The following is a 23675-nucleotide window of genomic DNA, read 5'->3' as shown; positions in this document are numbered from 1 at the left end:
TTACTCTCAATTGGCTTTGAGTTAAGGCATGACAAACATAGTATCTGCTGAAACATAATGTCCTTTTAAATTGTGCACCGATAGATGTAATTTAAAATGCATAGGAAATCATGTTATGCTCTATACAATTACACTTGCAGAGAGAGTCGAGATATTTTTCAAAATAATATTGGTATCTTATATCAGGAAGGATGGTGTGGTGTGGGGATGCCAATCTGAGATCCAGCACAGTTGATTTTCTATAAAGGTAACATTGGAGGAGGATGTCTCTGTGAGAAGGGTGTGTGGAATGGAAGCATGGGATGTCTGCAGTGGCAACAAAAACACTCTATGCTACACATATTTTGGTCTTTGTCGAACTTGGCCCTCACTGCAGGGTCACCCCCAAACATTTTGCCTTCACCCCTCCTGTTTTTTTAATTTGTTAGGGTTGGCATGAGGACTCTGCACTTTACCTCTACTAATCACTGCTAACGTGCTTGTGCTCTCTCCTTGGAACAGGCACTATTGGCCTACACCTGGTTAGTCCTTTTAATTTATTTAATAATCTTAGTAAAGTGGTACTACATGCTCCAGGGCCTATAAATAAATGCAGCTAGTGGGCCTATGGCATTCATTGTGCCACAAACTAAAGGAGCACTTTAAAACATGTCCCAGGCCTGTCATTGCAGCCTGTACAGCAGTTTCAACCTACCAAACAGACCTTACCAAAAAAACTGTTCGCCAGGAGTAAACCTCCCTTTTGTAATATATGTAAATCATCACTAAGGTAACCCCTAAACAGCCTTTAGTGCAGTGTGCATTGTGCATAAAAAGTAGGAGACGTATTTTTTAGTTTTATATATTGTGGTAGTGAAAATATCCTAAAATCATTTTTCACTACTGTATGCCTACCTCTCTCATACAATAATATTGGGTTACCTTAATACATTTAATAAGTGCTGACTTTTGATTGGGAACAGCTAGGAATGTTGGGGCTGATTCTGAAAGGTAAACTTAAACGTTTGTGTAAGTTTACAGTTGTGTGCTAATCAAAAAGGTGCTTTACTAGTAGTAACATTTATAACTGCGGAGTTTCCTCACATAAAAAGATAGGACTGTCTTATATTTTTATGTCCGGAGACTCTGCAGTCGTAAAGACACTCCTAGAAAAATATCTTTGTGAATAGCAAACCATATTAAACATACACAAATCAGTAAGTTTTAAGTTGTTAATGTTAATGTTAATGTTAATAATGATTTATAGAGCGCACGTACACCGGGTGGTTTCATGGCGCCATGAAGGCTTAGAGATTATCAGCAGACAACTTTAGTTATAGGCTTGTGCAAATAGCCATGCTGTAAGGGACTTCCTAAATTGCAATACGTCAGTGCAGGAGCGGATCTCCAGCGGGAAGGAGTTCCACAGTCTAGGAGCGAGTGTGGCAAATCTGCGGCCGCCCAGTCGTACTCGTTTGAATACGGGGATGGTAAGAAGTGAGAGATGAGTAGAGCGAAGGTTCCGAGAGGAAGTGTGCCTGAATATCAAGGTGTTAATACATTTGGGGTTGTTGCCATGCAGGGGTTTGAATATAAGGCAGCCCACCTTAAAAGCACAGCGTTGAGGGATTGGGAGCCAGTGCAGTTTCCTCAGCAAAGGGGTAGCTGGTTGCCATCTAGGTTGATGAAGAATCATTCTTGCTTCCTGATTTTGGGCCATCTGTAGCCTTTTAAGCAAGTAGATTGGCATGCCCAAATACACAGAAATAGCGTGGTCCAGAAGGGACAGGACAGTGGCTACTACCACTTGGATCAGAGCTTCCTGTGTAAGAAACCAATGTATCTTTTTGACCTTCCTCAGTTGAAAGAAACATTTAGAGATGACCGTGCCAACCTGAGTTTTCAGTGACAGGTCATTGTTGAGGGTGACTCCTAATGTTTTGGCCGATGAAGAGGGGGAGGGAGAAGGGCCTAGCTCAGATGGCCAGTAATGAGGGCCCCAGAATTTATGGCTGTCCCCTGTAAGAACAAGTTCCGTCTTACCAGGGTTGGATATGTAGCATGGTGGCCTGAAATTCGGTGATGGAACTGTATGAGTTATCGACCGAGAACACTAGTTGCAGGTCATTTGCATTATTAAAGCCCGTCACATTCCTGTCTTTAAGGGACTGGATCAAGGGGAGAATGTAAATATAAAAACAGATGGGGAGAGAGAGTGGATCCTTGTGGGACACCACAGTTGGTTTTGCATGGAGGGGCCAGAAAATGGTCTTGGCGGACGGCCTGCAAACGGTCCTCCAGGAAGCAGGAAAGCCAACGAGCCGCCGTACCTAAGATGCCAGTTTGTTTGACATGGTCGACCAAGATAGTGTGGTCGACCGTGTTGAAGGCGGCAGAAAGATCCAGTAGCACCAGTGCTTGGGGGAACGTTTATCTACGTGGGCCGCTAGCACTTTTGCCAAAAACGGGAGTAGGGAGATGGGACGGTAATTAGGTAAAAGTGTGGGATCAGCACCAGGTTTCTTCAGTAGGGGGACTACTATGGCTTTTTTAAAGGCTTTAGGAACTTGACCGGAGGTGAGCGAATCATTCAGTAGTGTGAGTGCTGGGCCCGGGTAGACTGATAGGCAGTCCTCTAGTATGTGAGGTGGGCAGCAGTCAGAGGGAGCTCCTGATTTAACTTTGACAAGGAGCTCCTGAAAGATCTCAGCACTAATTGGGGGAAGCAGCTGAGAGCACAATTGTTTCTGTGCATGGTAGCGGCGGGCGACATGGGGGTGCAAAGGAATGCTAGCTTTGATGGTGATGATTTTTTCAATTAAATAATCATTTAGAGAGTTGCACAATGCTTGAGAGGGTATAAACTTTGTGAGGACCCTGTCTGGGTTGGACAATTCATTTATAATAACAAATATTTCTTTAGAGCTGTTGTTAGAGTTGAGAATACGTGAGGAGAAGTGAGCAGCTTTCGCTGTGATGATGGCCTTCATATATTCCTTCCGGGCTGAGGTGTATAGAATTTTCTTATCACAGGAGTATTCCCGTCGCCACTGCCTCTCTAGTTGGCGCAAGGCCAGTTTCTGAGTTTTAAGTTCAGAGGAGAACCATCTCTGGGCGGGACACCTTCCTACACATAAACAATCCTCCCCTGCACGCATACACCCTTGCACTCTGGTGCAAGGGTGCCTGCGTTGGTGCTAATTTCCTAAATTTAACGCCATCGCAGGGGGAAACGCAAGGCTGCCCCACATTCTTGTAAATATGGTGCAGCCTAGCGTTTCAGAAGTGGAGGAGAGAGGTGTTAAGCCAGGAAGGCTAACGCCTCTCTCCTTCACTTCCTTGTACATATCCCCCTATATTCTTTGTCACCATGGCAAATGCCACTTTTAATACTCCTGAAGTGATGGAGACTGAGGCAGGGATAATCCTGTTGCAATATTTTGCAATATTATTGAAAGAGGGCTAATGCTACCTACAATATGATATCTCTTTAGGACTATTCATCTTTTTATCTTTGCAGGTTGATTCAGAAGGGAGACATATACATGGAGTATGATTTCTGGCAGTATATAAAAATGGCATAAAGCACTACAATGAAAACAACGTGAAGGGTTTTGTTAGGTTCAAGGAAGAATGGCGCTCGAGCGTGTGCAATATGGGTCTTACTGGCGTTGAATAAGTACGGTGCTGACAGGTCAGGGGTAACAAACCCGAAGAAATAGCCCCTGCAACTGAATGGGTCAAGACTCACCCAAAAGGACAGTAACTCAGGTCCTGTGCACACGTAAAGGATAAAGTTCTTGGTATGTCTGTTGAATCCAGATCAAATGTTAAAAGTTTCTGAAATAATGAGGGTCAACATCAGTAGTATCAAAAGCAAGCTTTCTTCATGTATGTGATAATAGACCACTACAAGTAGTGAGCAAGACAGCCGACACGTGTTTCGTCACACCGTGTAAAGATATGACTCTTCAGGGCTGAGAAGGACAAAAGCAAAGAAATGAGTAACCCTTAAAATTAAAGGGTCCGGAGGTCATAGTCACGGGAAGAAAAAGGATCACTTGTAAGACAGTATTAGGTAAAAGAAAGAAAGGATGAAAATAATGGAAAAGAGGAGAACTAACAAAAGAAAATATAAGACCACACTATATTGCGACTGATATAGGTGAATGGTGTATAGAAAGGGATAAAAGAAAGACACCCAATGAGTGTTGTAGTAACTGTGCAGGAACGAAATTATCTTGGTTATTGGATAGATTACAAACAGTACCTGCAATGAAGAAAAAGTACAAGCTTATACCAGTGTGATTGATATGTCATCTGAAAACAGTCAATATTAATGGTAAAATCCAGTGATGGAAGAAAACCGATCAAGAAATTACGTCAAAAAATTGTAATGTACAACTCGGAATACGTAATAATACTAGAGAAAGCGGTAATGATATCGATGCATATACGATTAATAGGTGAACATGGACAAATTGTACATATCCCCCTATATTCTTTGTCACCATGGCAAATGCCACTTTCCATACTCCTGAAGTGATGGAGACTGAGGCAGGGATAATCCTGTTGCAATATTTTGTAATATTATTGAAAGAGGGCAAATGCTAACTACAATATGATATCTCTTTAGGACTATTCATCTTTTTATCTTTGCAGGTTGATTCAAAAGGGAGACATACACATGGAGTAGGATTTCTGGCAGTATATAAAAAAGGCATAAAGCACTACAATGTTTAAAACAAAAGTCCTAGCTGATGAAGTAGAGTGAGCTCTCCTTAATTTTGGCTTACTCTTGACTTATATTATTGGCTTATGTTATTTGGCAATTATTGAAGTACATAGATTCAGTAAAGATATGGCTGCTTTGTGATTTATATAAATAAAGATTGGCCTCCAGTGGCCCTATTTTAGGGGCATATTATCAAGCGGCAGCGATAATTATCGCTGGCCGCTCTTAGCGTGAGATTTATGATCGCTGCCTATCGCTGGAAATTATCGCCATGCTAGCGGTGTATTAACAACGCATAGCGCAATGGCGATAATTTTCCAGCAATAGCAGTGTTTTCCATGCAACATCGCTGGTTTTCCAGTGATGTTCCAAGGAAAAAGGCGATAACCTTGCTGATACGACCCTGTGGTCATATCTGCATAATCCACCTCCAATGGAAAGTATAGCTAAGTCAGGATTTTAGCAGACGTTAGTTTTTGGCGAAAACCGCGGTTTTTGACAAAAACTAACATCTGCTAAAATCCTGAGGGCCACATTGTAAATATCGTGAAGGCCCGTTAGCGATATTTTACAATGCAGTTTTACGTGGCACGCCTACCTAGCATCTTATTAGCAATGCAAGGCTAGGCGGAAAGAAGCCGGGTGCTAAGGCAAAGAAACATGCGCTAGCGTGTTCTTGCTAATAGAGCGATAAAATTATCGCCGCTTTTCGCCCGAAAACCGACGCTAAAGCGGCGATAGTTTTATCGCGGCCCCTTGATGATATGCCCCTTATTTCCTTTTTTTCGGAGTCGCCTTACTTTAGTTTGTGCAGTTTGTGGATCACACCCTGAGGGATCTGAAATTCAACCAATATGAAAGAGGACTGGTGTGGCTAACATAATTTGACAACTGTAATGGTGAATTTAGTTGCCATATATCTTAATCCAGGGAGTATCTTTATTGGACAGGAATTCATCCAGTAGGACAGCATGTTAAGCAGGGCCAAGCCATTGTTTTCCAAAGCGATAGGGAATGAATTAGAAGCTGGAGATTTGGATTACATGATATCCGAAAATTAACAGAGGATTTGGCCTAAGTACAGGGAAAGGATTGAAGTTATGGATGCGATAAGGCAGGTCAGGTTTTTCTACTGGCTAGTGAATCAGGAGGGCAGAGCGATTCGCCCTCCGTCTTACTTGAACATGGAACCGTAAAGCAACATTATGTTTTTGCCAATACATAACTTGAGATCGATGGTGAACATCTCAAAATTGTTGTCATATTAGGTTTGACTATATAAAACTCCTATAGGCATGTATGCATACATAAAAATACTTTGTTAGTCTCAGTCACTGCACAAGGGCGCTCACTGCTTTTGCTATCTACTGATAAACTTGGGTCCTCATTTATGGCAATTTGGCGTATGGCAGCACAGCAAGGCATCTTGCTGCACTGCCCTATGCCAAAGTAAGAAGGGCAATAATGCACTATTCCTGTACTTTCTGCCTGTGCTGGAGCCATTTTGGCAGCCTAGAGCCAATGGTGCAAGGGTGCCTCCGATGCAGGCAGGATTATTTTTGTGCAGGAAGGAGCTTCTTCCTGCACAAAAACAATCCTACAATGCACTGTCCTCTTTCTATTTTTGTACTGCAGAATGCAATACACATGGAAACAGGAGAAAATGAGGAGAAATTAACATATTTGTCCTTGTTACGCCTCATCTCGGGATGCACACGTATTTGACACTTCCCTGGGCTTACATCACTTAATAAGCCCGGGGCAGAGTAAAATTCCCTGGGACTTGCATGGGAAAACCCACTTCAATGGCCATGGGATGCCTCCCGGGCACATAGTAAGGTGACACCACGATTTGTGCTGGGTCACCTTACTCATGATTTCTGAGGCCACTCAAAGTCATGCAGGGTGGCTTTGCATGGCCTTTTTAAATCTTTATGAGAGCCCTACTTTACATGGTACAAAAGTGACACAGAGCTTTCATAAATTAGGCCCTCAGAATTATGGTAGATAAGTGTGCCCAATTCATAAATGACATAAAAGTAAGTTTGATGATTTTTTTCCCACTTGAATTTAATTCTATTTTGTTTCTGAATTCCCAAAACCTCCCAGTGACATGAATGAAATGCTGCACCGGTCACAAGTTTTGAGGCATAATCCTGATAAAAATTGACTTTATCTTGCATTACCTGTGCCCCAATGTAGAATTGCATATATAGGGGCATATTTACTAGATTTGTGGTGCAAGGTAGCGCAGCACATCACAGGGGAAGAGTCGGAATGTGGCGTATTCATCCAATACTGCACATTCATGTCCTTCTCCCCTGTACTGGCGCCCTTTCTGCAGCCTAGCTTCAGTGCACGCACCCTTGCACCATGGTGTAAGTGGACCTGTGTTGTAGGAAGGATTCTTTTCACACATGAAGGGGAACCTTCGTGCACGAAAACATTCCAGAGAGTCTTTTTCCACTTTCTATGCGTGCTGCAGAAAAGAAGCACACATTGAGAAATAAAGATATTTCTCCTGGTTACGCCTCACCTGTGGAGGTATATATTTTTGGCACATTCTCATGTTTACCAGGATTGGTAAATCTGACAATGCATCAAAAACCATGGTATTTGCATGGAAACACCCAGCTCAGTGCCCATGGAATGCCTCCCTTGCGCAGAGTAATGCAACACAGCGATTTGCGCTGCTTTACATTAGTTCTTATTTTTGAAGCCATTCAAATCCACTCAAAGTGCATGCTATGAATGCTCATAAATTGACATGTCAGAGGTAATTCACACTAACCACTCCCTTATCCACCCACTCTCTATGACTTTAGTGGAATTTAATCCTTTCTAATAGAATACAATTCTCGGAAAATATTATGCAAGAATAAATGGATCTATACTTGCAAGGTCATCGTTTGAGAATACCTTGCAGGCATAGACCAGTCCATTTTCATTCATACAATTATTTTTAAGACTGATAATGCTTTTGTGACACATGCCTACTGTCTTGCTCTCAGTTTTAGCAATCCTGTCACCAGCAATTGATATTCCCAGTCAATATGCCCTGTTGAAAATCTTAGGCAAAATCGATTTCATATCTCACCTTGAGCTGCACATACATTAAATATTGCCGATGGTACCTACAAATTACCGTACTACTTGAAAAAAATCTAAAAGAAAATTGCAGTCGTTAAAAAAGTAAAATTACAGTGTACTACACTATATTTCACTATATAGTGTACTATGGTGTATTTTTACTTGTTTTCATTGTTTTATTGCTACTGTAACTACTGTACTACTTTCTAGGTACTAGTGTGGTACACCGTAATTGTTTCTAAAAATATATAAAAAAATGTACAAAAAACCTGCTACTTAACTATATTTAAGGCCATAACCCAGAACAGAGCTAAAATGTGATAAGAATTTCATGGCTGCATTTTACTTTTGTAAAGGCAGCCATTAGCCAATAATATACAGTCTTGACATCTGTATGTACCACGGTATACTGCAAACTTTCTGCTGTTTACCGTGGCCCAATTTATATAGCTATGAGCCAAATTTATCATTGTATCAGTGTAATGGTGTCTGCATTGGAGCTAGGCAGCCACAAGTGCACCAGCACAAAGAAAGAGCAAGATGGAGCCATGTCTTGGTAGATATGGTGCATTCCTGCCCTCCCCGGTCATGCAGTTAGTGCACCGAGGTCTTGTTGCATGATTTTCAATGAATCTGCCCCATTTGTTTTGTGACTTTAACACTACTTAACCATGTTAGATCTCTAACTAAAATTACTCTTTCCACCCCATATTCTACATTCATGCCAAATTTGATCTATATCCATTCAGCCATTTATTTCCACACTTCACCTATTTAAAAGCGACTCTATGACACAACATGCCAGTTCACTTCACTGTATGACATAACATTCCAATCTATTGTGCAAACCATCTTTTATTAGTGATACCAAATGTCTAAGATTTCGGGCCCTGTTAAGTTGACATAAAATCATCAGACAAATGCTTGTACTTTTTTACAGCTCAGAAGTAAAGCTGCTTTTGTAACGCAAGGATTGCTCAGGAAACATACGAGAACAGCATAGGATGCTAGCTTAGCCACAAGTATTTCAGCAAAACATAGGTAGTTCTGGTACATGCTAAGGTACTGTAATTATTTGTATGGAAGAGTACCAAGGCTAATACATTGAATTACAGTGGAATGTCTCAAAGCTGTCACATATTCAGGACAAGTGGTCAGCAACAGTATATTTCCAACCATAAATGGTATAAACGCAGCCTAGGCCTTTCTTGATTGGACAAATATTCAATTCTTGATTTGTGTTACGTGCATTATGATGCTGTTTCTCAGCGGCTATGCAGACTGTCTCCGTGCTGCATGTATTTGTATTATCTTGTCTTCTATAACACATTTTCTCTATCCTATGTGCTGATTCCTATTATTTCATTAAGGCTTCAAAACGCCACTCAACTCTACACCAGACCACTCAACAGCAGTCCACTCCACTCTATAACAATCTATGCCATTCCACTACATGATATGCCACTCCACTGTATGACACCATAATCCAGTCTAAAAAATGCAACACCACTCTAGAACATGCTACTCCACTGTACGCAAATCCACTCTATGACATCCCTGTTCACTACACACTATTCCCCTGTACACCACTCCACTCTCCGCCACTCCACTCTCCGCTATTCCACTCTATCAAACTCCACTCTATGCAACTTCACTGTATTCCACTTTACTCCATGCTATTCCATTGTATCACACTCCATTCTACCCCACTCCACTCTACGTCACACTGTTATGTAGTTTACATTTAGTCTCCCATATAGTTTTTCATTTTTAACTTAACATCCTTTTCTAATGGAGGTTTGCAAATGTTTTTCTCTGTTGCAAGAGTGTGCTATGCACACATTTATCTCTGATAGAATTTGTTGCCTTGTAGTCCTCACAGCTAGTTCCAAGTTCGCAGAACTCAGAACACAATGCATTGTTTTATTTTTCTGTGCAGTGGAAGTTGCAAGCAGGGAAAAGTGGTGAAGCAGTGCGAGGTACACTGATAAATAGAAGAAAAGAAAACTTACCAACTGCCTTTTGCTCGCCTAGACCCCTGCACCAATCCAGATGCTGCTCTCAGGCTTCGCATGCTGGTATTTGTATTACCCAGCATGAGAGAAGTGCGGGAATTGGGCAGAGTGGGCTGGTTTTACTCTCCCACAGGAACTGAGAGTCTATGCCTGCTGTTCTCCATGCAGCAGCCTGGAGATATCTAAATGCTTATGGCAGTTCGGCAGTCCTAAGACAGCCGGCCAAACCACATGCGTGCCTTTAGTGCTCACCACTCCTCCTCCATGCTTGTTGCTCCGCTCACAAGACTCAGCTTCGGCATGAAAAATGAAATGATAATAAAATTACTTAATTATCAGTTTATTTTACATTATGTTTTCACCTGCTGTCTCCAGAAGTTGGGCGATGCTCCTCCACCATAACCGAGGAGCCATCACTGTTTCTGAGCTTGTTGGAGATGACTCTTCTGCTTTAGTCTAAATAAAACGTTCTTCTGAACCTCTGGCAGAGTGCGATAAGCTTGCCAATTTATTATAAAAATGGCACCCATGCTGAAGTCAGTGAGAGGTTTACTTCCAGCCGGAATCAGCCTAAAATGCTGCTGTGAGGTGTAACTGAAATGTAGCAGGTATTAGGCCCGGTTAAGGAATGCCATTATACATGCTCACATTATTAAGTTGCCTTCTCTCTCTAAACACTGTGACTTTTAACACACATTTGTTTGCGTGCATGTGCAGGATGATATTCTTTGATCTTGGTTTCGCTTACACTACCACTTCGTAGACACTCAATTAAACCACCTTGATGTTTTTTATTTTGGCCGCTTGGTGACAGAACTAGCACAATAGAATAAAAAATAGCGGCTGACTGGGGTCTAGGCATGGTAACATGTAGGATGTTATATTTATGATAGCAAGCCTTTGTTTAGACAGAGGGGCATTTTGCTGCCACTGAGAGGTCAATCAATGCTGGAGTTCCAGCTCAGCTGATTCCTGTTTACCTCATGCAAGGTTTACTGTTCGGCCCTATACCAAGATGGGCAGCTTGATGACACTAACCCACAGGTAACGAGGAGTTAGATCATCCTCAGGGATTTGGCAGAGTCACTCACCCTAGAAATGATTTTAGGATGCGCTATGTAGGAGTACACTACATTACAGTACTTACATGCAAGCATTTATACTTTGTAATAAACAAAATGGTTGAACTGTTTATCTCTTTCACCATTCTCATAATGCTAATCACATTGCTCTATTTCCTTCCATTGATTATTGCCTCGCTGGTATTTTATTCAAGAATCACAGTGCATCAATAAACATTAAAATGCTATACTGTGTATTTATTGTATATCTCTTTGAGTATGCATAAGTAATTATGGGAAAGGGTTCAAGATGAGTTGCCATGATTTCCTTGGGGGTCAGGGCTGTCATGTTCTAAGGTTGCACAATCTATTTGTTACAATGTCAGGTAAGGGGTCCAGATGGTGCACATGAGCTAGTAAGATTTCAGCTAGCATATCCAGACAGTGTGCAGGAAATCAGTCTCTCACCGTTCTGGTAGTAATGTTGTCCAACAAACACACAGTTGTACTTGAGAAAGTATAAGCCATATGACACAGCTATCCCCGACCTTCATCCAAGGAAGGAAGACAACCATGCAAAAGAAATGTGCAGGCCTGCAAACTCAGATGGGTGAATTCATTAATGCACAGAGGCTAGCTTCCTGACATACAGTACTAAGGTAAGGGGTTAGGTATTTCCAAAAGGCCTGGTAGATGAGTACTCCCGGCATTCTTCCTTTAGCATATGGAAATGAGTGATTGATAGGAGTAACATTAGTAACATTCTGGGAAAAAACCATGATTGAATTATTTGTGTTTTATACCATTCTAATAATGCTTATAACAATGATGTGTCTCATCTTTCTCATAATTGCCATTCATGTTTTATTTACAAAGATTTGAGCTTTTCAATTAATGTTTGAAAAATCAGCATTGTATCTTTTCTTTGTGACACTTTGGGCATGCACAAGAGATAATTAAAAGGATTAGATCGGGTTTCCACGAATTTCCTTGGAAATATAAGAGTAATGTTCTAATATATATACCTCTGTAGGTTTGGGAGTTTAGATGCGGTGCTGTGAACTAGCAAAACAAACAAATAATGACGGATTATATAATATGACTCAGTCTCTGTATTATGAAGTTTTGTTGTTGTATTGAAGTTTTGTTGTTCTATATACATAGTTCTACTAGGTTTACAGGAACGGTATATCCGTATGACAATTACACTCTATGCCACTCCACTGGACTCCACTACACTCAAAGTCAGTCAAGTCTATGCTATTCGAATCTACATCCCTCCACTCTACTTTTTGACATGCTACTTGACTCTACACCACTCCAGTATACGCCACTCCACTTTACACCACTCCACTCTCTTCTAGGACACACCACTCCACTCTACACCACTCCACTCTCCTACGTGACACGCTACTTCACTGTAAGAAAATACAGTCAATGCCACTCCACTATACGCTATTTGACTGCACATCACTCCACTCTAAGGTACTTCACTGTAGGAAACTCGGCTCTAGTGCCACTCAGCGCTACACCTCACCACTGTATGCCAATGCACCCTATACTATTCCAGTGCATGCTACTCCACTCTACACAACTCCACTGCAAACCACTCTACTCTGTTCTATGACACTTTACTCCACTCAACAATACTTTACAGCCCTCCAATCTACCACACAAAACCCCCCTCTACAGCATCCAACTGTACAACAGTGTATTCCAGTCTTTGCCACTGTGTGAGAATTTACTCCATTCTACAACACTCTAAGCAACTCCCTCTATGCCACTGCACCCGACTTTACCTGCTACTCTATGACACACTACTCCACTCTACTCTGCTGCACTCGACTACTTCACTCAATACCATACCACTCTATGCTACACTATGCCACTCAACTCTACGCCACTCTGTGCCACTCCACTCTACCACACTGTACATACAGCAATCTACTCCACACTACTCCACTCTGCAACATTCTAATCAACACTTATGCAATCCAGGCTATTCCACTCTATGTGAGTTTCCAGCACTCTACAGCACAGCAATCCACTCCTCCGTATGGCATACACTCCACTCAATTACATTTTTCTCCACCGTATGCTATGCAAGTCCACCCTACTCCACTCCATGCCATTCTCCACTACAACATAAAACATCACTCAATGCCACTTCATTCCATACTATGCTGTGCCACTCCATTCTACTCCACTGTACTATACTTTGCCTCACTCTATGCCACTGTATAACACTCAACTCTACACCACTCAACTCTGCAACACTCTACTCCACTCTATGGAACTCTACTCTACTCTATGACACTCCATGCTCTAGGCTTCACTGAACAATATTCTACTCCACTCTATGACCTTGCGCTGCACTGTACAACACTCTACTAGACTGTCCAACACGTTGACACACCATTCCACTCTAGTATCTGACACACTATTTCAATTTATGACATTTTACTCAAGTCTATTGTACACCACTCCTCTCAACTGCACTCCATGCCACTCTACTCTACAACATGCCACTGCACTCTATAACACCTTAGTCTACTGTACAATATGCCATTCCACTCAACTCCACTCCACTCTACTCTATTCTATGACTCTATGACACTACACTCTACAACAGTACTATGTGACACTTCACTTACTAACGCTCCACTCAACGACACTGGAGTCTATGATTTGAAACACATTTTTATTTAAAAGAAACAAACATTGAAATCAAATGGAAAAAACTAAGGTTAACCAATAATTAAGGTTAGGAAAACTTTATTTATTGTTTCTTTGCAAATCATGTTAAAATACTCAAACATTATAAATTATAAAGTTACAGTTTTACCTAAAATGTGTAATATATGCACCACATCTAAATTACTGTAACTTTATTTATTCTTTGTGTACAAACCAAACGTAATCGAAACAAATATTAAATATTCTAGAGTTATAGTTATGTCTTAAATTTAGAATTTACGCACCACCTTCAAATTATTATAACTCGGACACCTCTATACATAGCATAGTGAACTCAGTAGCCACACTACATTAACTATAACTTGCACCTTCTCAATGCACTGTTCATACCCTTTCATATCACGTCACGTATACCATCTGAAATCATAGGATTCATAACTACCCTCATGACATCTCAAATCACTTAATTTGTGAGAAAACCTATGCATGGTAAAGTGGCGAGTTATAGTTAATGTAGTGTGGCTATCGAGGTACAAAAAAACAATAAAATAAATATGTTAAAAAATTGAAAATACACTGTAGTACCATTTATCTTATGAAGATAGTGTACCACAAAGTATTTTCTATTTTTACCTATTTAAATCTTCACAAACAATTCTAGGGAGTACAACTTAAACTGCTAGAAAAATATATGGAAAATTAAACATTCATTTCTCTACATATTAACACTTTCATAAAGTGGCAATAGGTAAGGAACAACAATAAAATCTACTTCTAACCTACATCTAAGACACTAACCCAGAACCCAGCAAAACACAGAACCCAGAATGCAAAACACAGCCAAAGTATGCTGAGAATGACATCGCTGCTATTTCATTTGTGACCCAGGATCAGCTCAGGCCAGCGAGTGGCTCACTTTCTTTTGCTACGATCAGCTGACAATGAACTGAAAATTGGATGACTGATGAATTCAGTCTCCATTAGGCAATTTGGGTGTGGCATTACCACTTGTGTCTCGATTTCATTCAAAGCATACAGAGACTGTGAAAGAGCTTGTTACACACTCCATCAAAATTAACTCTGGTGACACCATGTCAGATCACCTTGTAGAGACACACTGAACCACATGGATCTTCTGACAGTTTTGGTCAGTTTTGGTCACTTACCACAGCCACTTTCTGACTCAGATTAAAGCCTTAATGATGTTTCCCTAAAAAGCTATTATGCACATCTCTAAATGTGTGATGCCATGCCACAATTCTCTAGTGCCTCCTTTGTATACTTCTACCCTGATGATGAGACTTATCTAAATAATTTTGTATTGTGGGTCGAAACGTCAAAACATCAACAACTCCCAAAGTGGACTGTTTTTTCATTTGATTTAGGATTTCAACACTCCTACACATGGCGTTGGGTGTTATATCCAAATATCCTTATCAGTCACATGTATATTTTTGCATTATGTATTGCACTTGTGCACCATATATTCAGTTTATTATTTGCACTGGGTCAGCACACTAATAGGAGCACCTTTTGGATTGATACTCTGAACTAGAAAAAGTGTTCTTGTTGAAAGCAAGATAATTTCTTTGTGAATTACGAAATAAGTTTGTAAATCATCATCATCATCATCAGATTTTTCAATGCATAAAAGTTAAATAAGATAAATAAGTAAACATGCATTATACTACAAGATCTTGATAAAATAGCATGTAAAATGGTACAAAAACAAGGATCATCTAAATCAACATGCTACAACCCATAATGATCTACGTCCATCAACAATCTCAATAGGACCACTCAAATAAAATTTGATCCCTCAGTTCATGAACTCAAATAGGGCCTTCACATTTAGAATTTCAACACTCCTACACATGGCGTTGGTTGTTACATCCAAATGTCCTTATCAGACACATGTATATTTGCATTATGTATAGCACTTGTGCACCATATATTCAGTTCATCATTTGAACTGTGCCAGCACACTAATAGAAGCACCTTTTGGATTGACACTCTGAACTAAAAAAACAGACTTCTTGTTGAAAGCAAGATAATTTCTTTGTGAATTACCAAATAATTTTGTAGATCATCATCATCAGCCTTTTCAATGCATAAAAGTTTTTACAAATAAGTTAAATAAGTAAACATGCATTATACCACCAGATCTTGATAAAATATCATGTAAAACGGTACAAAAACAAGGATCATCTAAATCAATATGCTATAACCCATAACTATCTAAGTCTATCAAGAATCTCAATAGGACCACTTAAATAAAATGTGATTCCCCAGTTCATGAAATCAAATCGGGCCTTCACATGTATTAACTCTTCATAAAATACAAACATCTTAATACCTAAACAAAAACAACTAGATTGAAAACCAGATCATGTTTAAAAATATTTTTAAATGCCCCGCATTGCATATCCTTTAGCAATCACCTACGTTTTAGTGCAGCACACAAAAATGATCCTACCACAAAGCACCCATAGTGGTCATCTAAATGTTAAATATAATAAAATGCTAGTCGACAATGTATAAAAATATATTTTCAGGGATGGCCGCAATATATATTTTCCTTTAAGGAATTTTATAAATCACATTCTAAACCTATCTAATGAAGGTTCTTTGTAACAATTACCATGGAAGTCAAAGGCTACACTTCCCCTCAGGGACCACTTGTGTCTATAATAATTGTCCTACCCAGGTCCTAGGGTTCCTGGATTGCCCGTTATTCTTGAGAATCATACGGTTGGAAAACACATCAATTAGCCAATCACATTATGCCTTATCATGCACATGTACCATCGTATATTGCAAACCTACCATGGTATACTGCAGAAAAATATATAACTAAGTGTTTTAAAAATTATAACTTTAACACTATTTACACTACTCAGACATACTACCAAAAATTTCCATTTACACAAAATAATCTATTTTCCTGCCAAACTACATCTACATCCCTTAACACATTTTCACACTATGTCTGTTTTAATGATCACACTCCACTGTATGCAATTCCACTCTATGCAACTCCACTCTACGCCACTCCACTCTATGATATTACACTCAATGCCACTCCACTCTATTTCACTCCACCACTATAAGTCACTCCACTCTATGCTAATCAAATGTATGCCATTCCACTCTATGCCACTCCACTTTGCTTTGCCCCAATACACTGTACACTCCATTTTATGACACTCCAATATATGCCACTACACTGTATGCCCCTCCACTCTACGTTACTCCACTGTGCACAACTCCACTTTACCCCATTCCATTCTATGCCACTCTAGTGTGCACCACTTCACAATGTGCCACTTCCGTGTACATCACTGTACTGTACAGTATTCCTCTGTATGCCACTGTACTTTGTACACCACTCCATTCTACCACAATCCACTTTATGCTATTACACTATGCATCACTCCAGTCTACAGCACTACACGCCATGCCACTTCACTCTATGCCAATCTACTCTACCGTCCTATACTCTATGCTATCCCACTGTATGAGGCCCATATATCCACTCAATGCCACTCTACTCTACGCTATTTTGCTATATTCCACTCCGAACTACGTCACTAGACTGAATGCAAGTAACACTCCATGTTATTCCACTCTGCACCCTTCCACTGTCCGCTACTCCACTTAATGGCAATCCACTCTATGCCACTCCATTCTATGCCACATCACTGTACGCGTTTCCACTGTATTCCACTCAACTCTAATACACTCAAGTGTATGCCACTGCACTGCATACCACTCCACTGTGTTCTATTTCATTTTATCCTACTCAACTGCAGTACACTCCAGTCTACACCACTCCACTGTATGCTAATGCACTGTATGCCAATCCACTATACACTATTCAACAGTCTGCAACTCCACAGTATGACACTCCACTCTATGCTATTGCACTCTATGTCACGCCACTTTAAACCACTCTATACTACATTTACTATAACTTGCGCCTTCTCCATGCACTGTTAATGCGGTTTTAAATAATTTCACTTGTAGCATGTAAAAAATAACATTTACAAGAACAGTTGCGACATCACAAATTAAATCTTTTATGAGAACACAGTGCATGGTAGAGTTAGGAGTTATAGTTGAGATAGTGTGGCTACCGAGTTTAACACATTGCGTATGGAGGTATGCTAGTTATAATAATTTGAAGGTGTGGCATAAATGAAAGGTCAAAGTTTAAGAATTAAAATGTTTGTGTACTTGCAGATGAAAAATAACTTTTGCTTGCAGATGAAAAACTAAAGTTATATTGATTTAAAGGTGGTGGGTAAATTATACAATTAAGATATAATTAATAATTACAATTTAAGAATTAGTAGTATTGTGTTTTAAGCTACGCAAAATATACAGATGGATCCCCACTGGTACCAGAAGAACAGTCACCCGGCCCTTGTCAGCACCAGACTGTACTACGGCAACGCTCTCTAAGCAGGAACATCAGCCAAACTCCAGAAACGACTACAACGCATACAAAACGCCTCTGCATGCCTCATCCTCGACATCCCCCACCACAGCCACATCACAGCCCACCTGAGAGACCTACACACTGGCTCCCCGTCAACAAGAAGATCACCTTTAAGCTCCTCACACACGCTCACAAAGCTCTCCACAACACCGGACCAGCGTACCTCGATGAACGACTCACCTTCTACACCCCGAACCGCCAGCTTCGCTCTGCTGACCTCGCCCTTGCCACTGTCCCCCGCATCCATCGAGTGACCGCCAGTGGCAGATTGTTCTCTCACCTCGCCGCAAAAACCTGGAACACCCTCCCCATCCGCCAACGACAGACTCAGGACCTTCAGGGGACTCCTCAAGACCTGGCTGTTCGAGCAGTAGCCCCCCAGCGCCTTGAGACCCTCACAGGTGAGTTGCGCACTCTGCAAATGTACTGATTGATTGATTGATTGATTGAAAGAATAAACATACATAAATCTATAGAAATATATACTATTCTTTTTTTTCAACATGAACAAAGTAAAACGCTCTCTCCGGGAAACTGTTTGAGCTTACATTAGGTCCAGTTACGAATTTTGGGGAATACAGTCGCCTTGTTCACACACTGGCGAGTTTTTTAAACCACCTCTTTTGTAATCAGCAAGAGCATAGACTAAGGACAAACATTTCTGTCGCATATCTTCACTTGCATGGTTATTACGGCATCCATTTTGTAATGGAGTGTTTTACATACATGGTAATGCAAGTGTTTTGTGCTCTCACCAGTATTGTTCTAAGCCCAATAGCAGTTGGAAAGGTGGAAGAGAAAACTTTGATCTATCAATTACTTTACATTATTAGAAAAAATGCAATAGTATATCACTTGTGAAGCAAAGTTCTATCTCTGTATACATCTCTGAAAATCAGCGTCTAGTGTGACAAGAAAATCTTCATGCTATCAGCGTGACTGCCAAGTGGCTGTCATGGTTTGGCATCACTCAATTAAACAGGAAAGTCTCAGTACTTGCGTAATATGCTGATTATTTGCCTTAGTGGCCATAGTTAAGTAGCATATTCTTCCTGCCAGTATTTATCAACACCAATTGGAGCATTCTTTTTTAAGTTTAGAAAGCTTTATTAAATATCATAAGCCAAGTAAAACATCAGTACAGAGAAAAAACAAAGGCAATGTAATAGAACAATAGAAAAAAAACGAAATCATACAGTCTGAACAAATGCCAATAGAAAAGTAGGGAATATACTTAGGGAAAAAGCATTTTTAAGGTTTTGATTAATGGGCAGGGAGGATAGAGAAGAGAGGAGAAGAGAAGAAGGGGAAGGGAGGGGGAAATGCAAACATTATACAGGGTAAGCATCATATAAATACCGTAAGCTAGTAAATGAATAAATAAACTAGATGGAGCTGTATGTTGAACATGAACAAAAAGAGAAATAAAAACAGCTATTTAAGGGGCAGTTTGAGAGAGAAAGTTAGTTAATGGCAACCATAACAAATCTTTTTTGATCAAAAGGGGTACAGTGGTGGCAAAAGCACGATCCAGCCGATGGTGGTGGCATAATAGATTCCCCCATGCATTATATGAGATCTTTGAGGTATCTTTCCAATTGGTCGTAATTATCTGTAGAGAAATGGCTATATACAAATCTATAAATTTACGTACATTGGTAGAAACATTCCATATAGGGGCCATACCACCCAGAAAGATATGGACAATCTCAAAAGTGTGGTCAGTGGCTAAGATTTCGTTCAATTTAGACCAAATACGGGACCAAAGGGACTTAACCAACGGGCAGTGAAAAAACATATGAAAAAAGTCACTATTGTCAGAGGGGCAAGACCAACACTTTTTAGAGCCAATTAATTTGAAACTATATAAATCAGAAGGAGTAAAAAAAAGTTTATTGTAAAAAAAATATAAAGTCTGTGTGGTGCTAGCAGAACGTGAAGCAGTGTGCAACTTTGACCACAAGGAATTCAAAACCTGAAGGGGAAACTCTTGAGCTAGATCCGTTTCCCAGGAAAGTTCAAGTTTGGACTTGGTTCTTTCTACAGGGGAACGGGAAAGTAGTTTGTAGATAGCAGCAGCTTTAAGGGGAATAGAGAAATCCGGCAGAGGGAAAATGGTTGAGTCAATAGTAGAGAGTGAAGCACCCTGAGAGATAAAGAGATCTAAAGAGTTTTTAAGCAAGGGATATTGAGAGGAGTGGGCATTGAAAAGGTGAAAAGAGGCACGAATGTCGGAGGAGTCGCGCAGGGAATTATTGCTAAGTAAGGAATCGAAAGTAATAATGCCTTTATCTATCCATTCTTTCCAAAAAAGTGCTCTGTGATTAATCTTTACGGATTTGTTATACCAAATTGGGATTGAGGAATGAAACTCCAACTGCGAGAGGGAAGAGCGAAAGACAGAAAGGGCAAGTGCCTTAGAGTGTCTAAAGATAGGAGTAAGAAAACGTTGCGGAGGATGAGATAGCCGGGCAGCCGTAACAAATGAGAAAGGCGAAAGCTGCGCAAGTTCTATAGCGCTCCAGGCTGTTAAAGGAGGGTCAGACAAATCAGATAGAAAAGGCCAAATTTGTTTCAGAGTAAAAGCCGAGTGAAATCGAACAATGTTGGGGAAGTTAACTCCACCCAAATCTTTAGGTTGTTGAAGACGGGAGAGAGAAATCCTCACCTTACGTTTATTCCATAAAAACGTGGTAAAAATACGGTTTATAGTTTAAAAAAAATAAAGTGGAAGGGAGATTGGAAGCATTGAAAGGTAAAAATTGACAATAGGAAGAAGCATCATTTTAATAGTGGCAAGCCTCCCCCACCAGGATAAGAAAAGGGGGGACCAACGTTCTATAAGGGAAGAGAGCTTTTTAACTATATCCTTCTGATTAAGCTTAACAGTGTCTCTAATAGTGCTAGCATACAGAATTCCTAAACATTTAATATTACCTGAGTTCCATTCAAAACCTAAACCCTGAAACATATGAGGAAGGCAAAATTTGTTAAGTGGTAGAACCTCAGATTTATCTATATTAAGTTTATACCCAGAAACCAAAGAATATTCTTGTAACAAGGAAAAGAGTGAGGGCAAAGAAGTGGACGGGTTAGAAATATAAAGCAAAATATCATCTGCATAGGCCGTAAACTTAATATCAATGTTCTGAAATATGAAACCAGTATACGATGATGAACGTCGAATTTTTTCCAAAAAGGGTTCTAACGCAAGAATAAAAAGAAGAGGAGAGAGAGGACAACCTTGTCTAGTGCCTCTATGCAAAGAAAAATAAGAGGATTGAGACCCGTTAACCCAAATAGAAGTGGAGGGAGCAGAATATAACAATTTAACATAATGAATGATGGGAGGACTAAAGCCATGCCACCGCAAAGCACCAAACATAAAATCCCAACAGACTCTATCGAACGCTTTCTCAGCATCTAAGGTAATGGCAGCGATTGGGGAATCCATCTTTGAGGCCAAATGAATAATGTTAAGGAAAGTTCTCGAGTTGTCAGTAATAGATCTACCTTTAACAAACCCGGATTGATAAATGTTTGTGAGATCAGGAATAACTTTATTAATACGAGAGGCCAAAACTTTAGCGTAAATTTTACAGTCAGTGTTAATTACAGAAATAGGTCGATAATTTTTGCAAAGGGAGGGATCTTTATCTTTTTTAGGGATTAAGCATAACATAGCCTGAGTGAAAGAACCTTGGGACTTCCCCTGAGCAACAAAGGAGTTAATCAAAGAAAATAAATGTGGTAACAGGATATCTTTAAAGTGGAGATAAAAACGAACCGTGAAACCATCTGGGCCCGGAGTTTTATCTTTGGGAAGAAGAGTAATAGCATTAAGTAGTTCTTTCTCTGAGAGAGGAACGTCCAGGGATGAGAGATCCACAAAACTATCCGAGGACCTAGGGAGAGACTGAAAGAAGGAGTCAATTTGAGAAGGAGAGGGAACAGATTCGGGCGTATAAAGTGTGGAATAATATTGAACAAAACAATCGAGAATTTGATCATCAGTATACTGAGGATTCCCATGTGAGTCAGTAATAGTTATTATTTTAGATTTTTGTTTTTTAATTTTTAGATAAGTAGCGAGAGACTTACCAGCCTTATTGTGTCCCCCATACATTTTGGAATGGAAATTGAGAAGATTATTACACGCAGAGTCCCAAGAGTGTTTGTTATATTGCATTTTTGCTTTGATGAGGGAAGAGAGCGATTCTGAAGAATTAGTGGTAAAGTAGAGATGCTCTAGGTCTTTGATTTGTTTAAGAATTTGGGCCGACTTTGATAGAGCTGTTTTCCTTTTCCGTGAGACAAAAGCAATAATAAAACCTCTAGCAGCAGCCTTGAAGGAATCCCAAATAGAGTGAAAGTGAGAAGTAGAATGGAGATTATTTATAAAAAAATCCTTTGCAAAAAATATAAATTGCTCAACAAACTGTGAATCTAGGAGGAGCGAATTATTGAAGCGCCATCGCCTAGAGATGGGAGTAGGTGAGGGAAAGTCCATATCAGTAATAACCGGAGCATGGTCAGATATAAGAATTGAGCCTATTTCTGAATTAGTCATAAATTGGAATGAATGCTGTGTGAGAAAAATATAATCTATACGGGAATGTGAAGAGTGCACTGGAGAAAAAAAGGAAAATTCTAAAGTATCGGGATGAGAAAGTCTCCACGAGTCAATAAGACCTCTAGAGGAGATAGCATTAAAAAAGGACTTTTGCATTTTATTGGGGACATGTCTGGTGTGTGATTTACGATCTAAAAATGGGTCCATTAGTTGGTTACAATCACCACCCACAATCAAATTATCGCTTGCCTGAGAAGAAAGAAGCTTAGAAAAATCCCTCCAAAAGGATAAATCTACACCGTTAGGGCCATAAACATTACAGAAGGAAAATTGTGTATTATTAACAGTAACATCTAAAAATAGACACCTACCACAAGTATCATGGAGTTCATTGTGCAACTGAACAGATAATGACTTATGAAACAAAATAAGAACACCATTTTTACTATTTACTGCTGGAGAACAGAATGCCTCCCCATCCCATTGTCTACGCAGTGAAGACAAATCTTGAGAGTTAAGGTGGGTTTCTTGTAACAATGCAACATGACATTTCAACCTTGCTAAATGAGATAAGACACGTTGTTTTTTGACAGGGTTGCGAACGCCTTTAACATTCCAAGAAATAACACGAAGACCATTCATTTCAGGAAATAAAGTAAAGATAAGCAGAAAGGAGTATGGAATTTAAGACAGAGTAGAGAATAAAAAGCAAACTGAAAATAGAAGTTAAATGAATATGACACTGAATAAGTAGCAGGAAACAGAGAAATTAAAGCAGGTAACCACCACAAATACGGAATGAAATGTGGTGTGTGTCAGATAGTGAAGAGGTTGCCAAAAGAAAAGAGATGACAGGGATAAAAAGGAGTGAGGAAAGGGAAGACAAGCAGCAAAAAGGGGGAAGAAGCGAAGAAGAAAAGGGGAAAAATAGAGAGGAGGGTGCAGGGGTACAGAAACCCCCAAAAGGCATCCAAAGGAGGGTGACAAAAAGCCAATAGACTTTAGCCACAGAAAACAATTGAAC

This window comes from Triturus cristatus, chromosome 5_2, assembly GCF_964204655.1.
Source record: "Triturus cristatus chromosome 5_2, aTriCri1.1, whole genome shotgun sequence".
Classification (NCBI taxonomy): domain Eukaryota; kingdom Metazoa; phylum Chordata; class Amphibia; order Caudata; family Salamandridae; genus Triturus; species Triturus cristatus.
This window is presented reverse-complemented; position numbering follows the sequence as displayed.